This window comes from Cyprinodon variegatus, unplaced genomic scaffold, assembly GCF_000732505.1.
Source record: "Cyprinodon variegatus isolate N-32 unplaced genomic scaffold, C_variegatus-1.0 Scaffold990, whole genome shotgun sequence".
Taxonomy (NCBI): Eukaryota; Metazoa; Chordata; class Actinopteri; order Cyprinodontiformes; family Cyprinodontidae; genus Cyprinodon; species Cyprinodon variegatus.
Genome location: NW_015151443.1, coordinates 202,462 through 211,183, shown reverse-complemented (window position 1 = coordinate 211,183; position 8,722 = coordinate 202,462). Strand labels below are relative to the sequence as shown.

Genomic DNA, 8,722 nt, shown 5'->3' with positions numbered 1-8,722 from the left:
GCGCGGGCTATTTCGCCGGCTTATATTCTGGGGGGTGAGCCACCCCTGTCCCTTAAACCTAGAGACGCCCCTGGTTTGGAGTATGGACTCACAGGGTAAATAGAGATCTAAAAGATCTGTTAAGGACTAAAATGGAGAAGGGATATGATAGGAGTGAATTATACATATGAGGTAACCATCTAAGTCAGGCATCCCCAAACTCGGTCCTCGAGGGCCGCTGTCCTGCAGGTTTTAGAGGTTTCCCTGCTTTAGCACAGCTGATTATCATGATTGCAGTAGAGCTGAAGCCTGTTAATCAGCTTTCAATTAAAATCAGCTGTGCTGAAACAAGGAAACCTCTAAAACCTGCAGGACAGCGGCCCTTGAGGACCGAGTTTGGGGATGCCTGATCTAAGTTGTACTTACAGTTGCAGGGTAACAATACAAAAGCCAAACAACCAAGGCTGGAGACTGAACCAAACTGGAAAAGTATCTTGAAGAAGGACACATCACATTAAAATGTGGAACATTGGCTAAACGACCTAAGCGAACCTCCCTGAACAAGGTCTTACTGGCTGAAGAAACACACTTCTTAGCCTAGCAGCACAAATTACATAGCTTTTAAGAGCAGGACCCATCCTGAATGGCTGATTGAGGGTTCAACAGTCCTGATAACGAAAGACCCCAAGAAGGGGTCAATCCCAACCAACTACTAGCCAATAACCTGTCTCTTCACAACATGGAGGCTCCTGTTCAGGCACCATAGTGGCGAAGATAAGTGGGCACATGGATCAACACATGACTAAAGCACAGAAAGGCATAAGTAGAAACAGCAGAAGAGCCAAACACCAACTACTAGGTTGACAGAACCTTTTCCTAAGACTGTAAAACCAGACAAACAAACCTTTGCATAGGCTGAGTTGATTACAAGAAAACCTACAACTCAATACCACACACGGATCCTGGAATGCCTGAAGTTGTACACTGAAATACCCCAGTCAAATGGCAACCATGAAGAGGCCACAAGGAAAGCGGCAACAGCCAAATACGTGCAACGATTAAGGCAAATTCTGAGAAGTCAGCTCAATGGAAAGAATAATGTCCGTAGAATCAACAGCTACACCTTTCCAGTAATCAGATACCCTGTTGGGCTAATAAGTTGGCTTAGGAGCCTATTCAGGTACATGGTGGGTCCCACACATAATCCAGTATCCACAGACCATAAACTAAGTGCAAAGAAGGAGGCAGATGGCTAGTGAGCATTGAAGATAAAACATTCAAGCTCAAAGAATACTTCAGAAAAATGGCCGCAAGGGATGAAGCAGGTAGTGAATGTCTTAGACAGTGCAGGCTGGAAATGAAAGAATCGGAGGAACCACCATGGAAAAAATGTTACATGGGTTGTACCACTGACAGATAACTGAAGTTGCTGATATAAAAAAAAATCATACCAATGGCTAGAGATGGCCAGGACAGCACAAGAAGCACTAATAATGGAAGCAGAGGGGCATGCCTTGTGCACCAGACCAATAGAGGACCAGCCTTACCTTTCCAGGCAAGATTCCATTTGCAGGCTATGCAAAGAGGTTTCAGGAACAATCCACCATTGCACAGCAGTGTAAAAGATATTGGCAGAAAAGGAATACAGGTAACATCATAACCAAGTGGCTCATATAGTGTACAGAAACATCTGTGCAGAACACAAACTGGAGACCCAGAGGTCAAAATTGGAGCTGTCTGTAAAGGTGGTGAAGAATGACAGAGCTAAGATAATGTGGAACTATCACAAACAAAATGGTTGTTGTTACTGCCAACCAATAATTTAGACTAAGACAGACTTTATTGTCATTCTGTACACACAGAATGTATACAAAGCAAAATTTCTTTCAGTACAGCTCTCAAGACATTTCCATTTCTAAAAAGTTATCACCTTAACCTAATAACTTTTTTACAAACAAGGTTTCTAGATTACAGTCACTGATTTTTTTCACATCCCCTTGAGAAATTTTACCTGATCTGCATTGCACAATTGTTTTAATTAAGTCACATTGTGGTTGTTTTAAACAGAAATGTCATTTTTTCAATTCCTGGGGAAATCCTTAAAAGTTCCTTTTTAAGACATTTCAGACTCAGAATTGATAGGTTGAGTTTTACTCTAACCTTTTGAGGAAACTCTTACATGGAGACATGATCTGTTGCTATATGAGATCGTTTAGCCTACCTAATGTTGCGAGAGGTGGGGTCCACCCCGGACAGGTTGCATCATTCCTTTTCAGTTTAATTTAGATTAATTTGCAAATATTCATTAAAGCCTCTTTTACATCAGACATGTTGGTTTTCATACCCAGTTGATCAAGTGGCAGAGCTCTTCTTCAATAGTATTACTTTATTTTCTTCATAAGAGCAGAGCTTTTTTTTAAAGGAAAATTCCGGTTTTTAACACTTTTAGCCCATTTTCTGTAGTGTCCAGGATGAAATCGAATGATCGACACCAAAATTTTGACGATTGGTCCTGTCTCTGCTATTTGGCTCATGCAGAATCCCCCCCTGGCTGCTTCAGAATGGCTTCCATAGTGCATGTCCGATAATGTCCTTAAAACAACCTTAAACGTTCTTTTTTTTTAAAATATGCTACTCACCGGGTCGTCAGCGCTGTTCAATGACGTTCCAAAAAAAGTTTCGTGAAGAAAAACCGTTCCTGTCTTGTTTTATTTAGCATTTTGTAAATCCCAGAACTATTTTTTCCGATACATCACAACCGCTTATAAACTTCCGCTTCCCGTTCGAATCTGAAGCGTTGCACACTCCAGACCACTAGTTGGCGACGGTATCCTCTACCGTCAAACTCAAAGTCCAATATGTCCTCCTCAAGAATCCACCTTTCGTATTCCATTTTCAGAGTTTTTTAAAGTGTTTAACAGAGACGTTAGCACCTCGACGTCGGAGTACACAGAGTGAAGCAGAAACACTTGGGCCTTGCGAAAAGACTACAACTAAGCGTAAACAGGCCCCATTTCCGTTTCCGGTGGCGGAGGGATATTGACTATTCCAACAGAACTCAATGGGATTTACAAAATGCTAAATAAAACACTACAGGAACGTTTTTTCTTTACGAAACTTTTTTTGGAACGTCATTGAACAGCGCTGACGACCCGGTGAGTAGCATATTTTAAAAAAAGAACGTTTAAGGTTGTTTTAAGGACATTATCGGACATGCACTATGGAAGCCATTCTGAAGCAGCCAGGGGGGGATTCTGCATGAGCCAAATTGCAGAGACAGGACCAATTGTCAAAATTTTGGTGTCGATCATTCGATTTCATCCTGGACACTACAGAAAATGGGCTAAAAGTGTTAAAAACCGGAATTTTCCTTTAAGTCAGGTCAATTTTCAAAGTGAAATACTCTGTTGAGAACCTAAGAAAAAGAAGTGAAACACAATTTGTTTTTCGATAGCTTAGTGTTTTGCTAAGGTTACCTCACTGATCCACAAATCCTGTCTCACCACGCTGAGTCCTCACCATGACCTGCAGGGAATATTGGAGAGAAGAAGTCTGTTGACCAAGATCTGGTCGGGTATCAGCCTGGTTCTGTCTCTAAGTCCTGTCAGACCAAATCAAACAAGCAAATCTCTTACATCTTTCAATCAGTTTGCTATTAATATCCTTAGACTCTTCATTGCCTCCAAAGACCCTCTCTGCGTCTTGTGGTTGGGGTTAGACAACAACTTACTAGCTTCTTTTAACACAGGATGAAATGAATAATGAATAATTGATTTGCTCTCATTTTCAATGTATGCCTTATAGCTTTTAAACAACGATGAAACAAACATCTGCAGCAAAGCTACCTCATCGGCCAGGATGGAGAGACTTAACCAAGCAAAACATGGAACTGTCTGAATATCATTTAACATCCAGACAAAGTATGTTAAAAATAAAGATTAAGTTTAAAGGATTGTGTTTCTGTATTAATTTGATAAACTTTAAGATGTACTTCTTATTGCTTTAGCCTAACAGAGACTTTCTCCCGGCTATTCAGCCTAGGGAACAGCTCTGAAATGCACAACTCAAAGTTGTCTCCTGATCATATTCTCCCACCTGAGCTGTGCATCTCTCCCAGATTAACCGGGTGCCTTTATGCTTCTTCTCTATTTACCCATCGGTCCATGATATGTTAGCTTGGGATATTTGTTTCTCCACAGCCTTTTCCCTGACCTGTGTTATGTTTTCTTTGTTCTTGTATTGCTGTTTGCTCACTGGTGTTCTCTAAGAAAACAGCTTAAAAAAGGGACTATGGAGAACAGTTGCTACCACAGGTGTTTTTAAATGTATTCATCTGAAAAGAACTGACTATAAAGGCAGAGCACGCTTATGAGATCTTTCTCCTTCAAACAGCCTGGAAAGCATTCGGTTTTCTTTCTTCACAGTGATGAATTATATTTTGTGGGCTGTCAGACAGAAATTCCTTTAAACTTCAATACAGTCTGTCGAATGGAAAAAGTAAAAAAGAGAAAACATTTAATTCTAAAACTTTTTTTTAAAGTAGGCCTATTGCAAATTCAAACGTTGTATGTGAGTTTTTCCCTTTTATTATTGTGTAAATGCTGAATACCTTAATGTAAATTTTTCAGAAAGTGGGTGAACAGTTTTAACATCTTTCCTCTTGTTTTATAATTTTGTTCCAAAGCAGACAGGAAGGCTGAAGCCATTGCTGCTTACTTTATTGATTCTCCATTTTGCAGTTGAAGGTTCGGGTTTCTCTGGGCTCATGTGAAGGAATCTTGCTCTGCTGACCATCTTCTGCTTCCCATTTGCACTAACAGGACCCTGGAGGTTCACTGGCTGAGCTCAGTTCAACACCTCAATAGTGAGCTAATCTGCAGTGACCTTTGTGACACCATCAACCTTATATATCTGTCAGCACGATGCATTCCTAGCTTCTCACTAGTCAAGTTGGGTTTGTTTAATGCCCACAAGGTCAGTCTCATCATTCTTTCGTGCCTCAGACAAAAATCCTGCTTTGCATGACGCTTTGTTTTTTCTTTTTTTTCATACCAGCTTTTGATGTTTAAAGCGTTACACCTGTTGAATCAAGCAGTGATAGACTGAAATGTGGCTGTGGAGCAGAATAATTCATCATTTTGTCTTCAGTGCATCAATGTGGCACATTTACTGTAGTTAGAGCTGCTTGCACTTAAGCAGCAATATCAATGACTCATCACCCCTTTAATGATGTGCCTCAGTCTGGGTGACTCAGAAGCAGCAAAGTGGATAATTTGTCTGTTGGAAACTGATCAATAGTTAATGACATGATGAGTGAGGGGTTTCACTCGGGCTGTTTACAAAACCAAACATTCAGCTCTGTAAAAGCCAGCATTAGTGTAGTCTGAATAAGTACAGAGATACAGAATAAAATGCTTTATAATGTAAAGCAACCCTCAGGTTCAGCGATGATGTAGAAATTAGTTAAAATGAACTGGCTTCTTTCTGTCATCTTTTTCATTTTTAACTCTGTTCTTCAATGGATAGAATCAAGGAGGTGTGTTGAAATCCTTTACTATAGATTTTAGATGTACATATTGACTCTTGCTGCTCTCACACCGCAGTCTTCCTCTTTATAGTGTGAACCTGGTAAAAAAAAAAATAAAAAATAAAAACCTTGAAAAGTGAATATAGCTAATAATAGTTCTTATTCATCCAACTCATTCCAAGGAATTACATTAAATAAAAATTTTGAAGCAAACTGGCTTCTAACGAAAGCTGTCTAAACAACTGAACATATATGCATATGATATTACTGCAGGCACTTAGATTAGGATTGTTTTAATGTTGTACCCCTGGATAATTTTACTCTTCGAGCCAAAAGGTGAAAACTACAAGCCTAAAGTTATCAGTTGAGCCAATAATCCTGTTAAAGGCATATTTGCTGTTTGCAAACAAGGCATTTAAGCCATGCCCCGTTTCCTTCCATCTGAGAGAATCAGTCTCTTCCAAGTTACACAGCACAGCAGCAGCTTATCGATAAAGTTGTTCAGATGATTTTACAGCAGCAACATCTAAGTTCCTGAATAAACATGTACACTAGACCCTGTGGGAAGGAGAGATATTTACAGACAACAGCAGACTGCCAGCTTGATGTGTGTGCTTTGTTGCATGTGCACAACTGAACTATTGCCTGAAGGCCTGTAAATGGCTATGAACACAGACACAGAGCCTTGTGAATAATCACGACTGGAGTTGTAAGTCATCACATGCAATTCCTGTAAATTGCAAGTGATTTTTTTTATCTCAATGGGTAATAACATTTCACTGTATGTAGGATATTATGTGTATAAAATATGCAGCTAATGTAAGACTCAGATGAATGGTGTCGAATGCGCTGCATTTTAAACTGTGCTAATTTGTCGGCAATGGTGCAGAAATGGAATTCATTACAGTTTGCATCCATGATGCACAAGCGTTGGTATGGGAGTTTGTGCCTAGTCTAAATGTTTACACAAAGAGCAGAACAATAATAATGGGATCAAATATATGTTGCTTTAGCTCCTACACATGCCCAGTAAGTGACTATTTATTAGTCCTTCTGGACCAGTAATCCAGACTTTTCAAGGTATGTAAGTCTCATTATTTGTCCTGCATCTATAAAGTATGATCAGAGTGTGAATAATGCAAAGCACCCATCCATAATGGTTGTTTGTTTTGTGATCCAAAAGAATTGCAAAAGCATCACTAATTTTTATCACACTGCTGCCACAACTGTTAATGTTTTATATGACTTATATGATAGATCATAATAATAAACAAACCTGAAGTACAAAGTAAAAAGGCATATATGTTGTAAGTTCATATGTCATTATATTATCACATTTGACACCAACACAATAGGTGGCTGTAGTGATGCTGCTCAGGTTTCTAAAGCCTCAGCTCAACTGACAACTTCACACCCCTCTTAGTGATGTATGTGATACAGGGTGAGGCCACCAGAGATGAGAGGTGAAAGGGTAATCTGATACCACCTGCTAACTTAGCCACACACCGACTGTGTATACAACCAGTCGTATTGGAGTAACATAAACTGTGTCAGTCGCACAACCAGTTTGCATAATTCATGACTCGTCACAAATCCCAGAGCTATTATTTTTAGGAAACTGCAGCGGTGTAAGGAAGAGCAGGAAGCCGAACTTCCCTACTTCATTTTAGATAGGTTTTTTTTCTGTGACCACAAGGAATCTTCATATTTTTAAAAGTTACCCTTCATTGTATTTTTGTTAGAAAATTATCCTGTTTTCTACTCCAAACTGTGATCAATGCTTCTCTGTATTACCTCTGTGTTAAGAAGAACTAATAATGAACCATTGTGAGCCATTAATGCGCAGAGGCGAGACGATTGAATGTTAAATTAACTATCTTTCAGAATAATTCCTGGATGAGCTGAAGTCATTGGGTTCATACTTGTTAAATAATTTCCTGTTGCTTGCTCCACTTTTTCTAAGCAGGTCTAACTCATATCCAGAAAAAAAACCCATCAAACTCAGATCACTTCAGTCCAGTGCTCTGATCTGTACTGATCATAAAATGAAAGTATGTAGACATTTATCCAAGGAAACTCAGCTTGTATCAGGTTTACAGAGATTTTCAACCTCCATCATCCTCCACTGGGCTGGAGTTCTGGCTGGGTGGGCGGTGACCATTTCTTTGTATTAGAAGAGAATCAGGGTCAGTATGAGCAACATACATATGAGTAGATTTAATAGGAAACAAAAAAATAAAGTTACACAGATTTAATGACAGCAACAGCTGAGTCAAATGTCAAAACACAGAACAGACGACCCATTATTCAAGGCAAGATAGACATTGGGATTATTCAAACGCGTATATTTAAAAACAAAGATCTGTGCTTCAGCAGTTGCAGCAACTAGGGTGTCTGAGGCAGGAAACTCTGGAAAAAAATAAACACAGGTTAGTGACCACATAAATCTAACAGAGGAAAATCATGAACACGAGTCACTAGCCTGGCTAAAAGTTCAGTCCATAGCCACAGAACAAGGAAATCAGGATCTAGCCGGTGGGCTTCCAACAAAATGTGGCGGGCGCCACCCAGTGTCCCAGATGCTGCAGCCCCAGAGAAAATGCAGGGGCTGAAGCCAGGTCAGACAAACAGATCAGAACAGAATAGGCAGGCTCAGAGGTTCAGGAGTCTGAAGACAGACTCTGGACACAAACTGGTACAGCCAATCTCAGTGGTTGAGAGGCAGAACAGGTCAGGATCAGGAAATCAGAAACACCAAGGAACTCTAAAAACACTCTCACCACTGGCTAGAGAGAACAAGGTAATTTGGCCCTGATGACTGGATGCAAGCACCTCAAATAGAGGCAGGAGCAGGTGGATCAGATGAGCAGTGATGAGAAACCAGGCGGAGTGAGACAGGTGAATCGAATGAGTAATTAAGCCAGTAATCAGTGCCAAGATCATGACACAAAATCCTTTTTAAAGAAAAGAAACATTACTGTATTCCTTTTATCAGTGATATTAGCCAAGTATTTCCCCCCTTCTAGCTTTCAATAAAAAACAAATGTGCTTATCAAATACCAGTTATCAACAACAGGAAATAAGACAAAACAAAATAAGGTATTTGGTCCCTGATAAACCATTGTAGTAACATGTCTGTTGCATTTAGAAAAAAAATATCTAAAGCAAAATGAATATATATAATATATATATATATATATATATATATATATATAT

At 39.6% G+C, this 8,722-nt stretch overlaps 1 protein-coding gene across 4 annotated transcripts in view; it reads left to right on the top strand.

Annotated features, from left to right (window-relative positions):
- The window catches only part of LOC107100586 (peptidyl-prolyl cis-trans isomerase FKBP8-like), a 54,736-nt gene that overhangs the window by 38,280 nt on the left and 7,734 nt on the right, over positions 1–8,722 (top strand). The window lies entirely within an intron of this gene.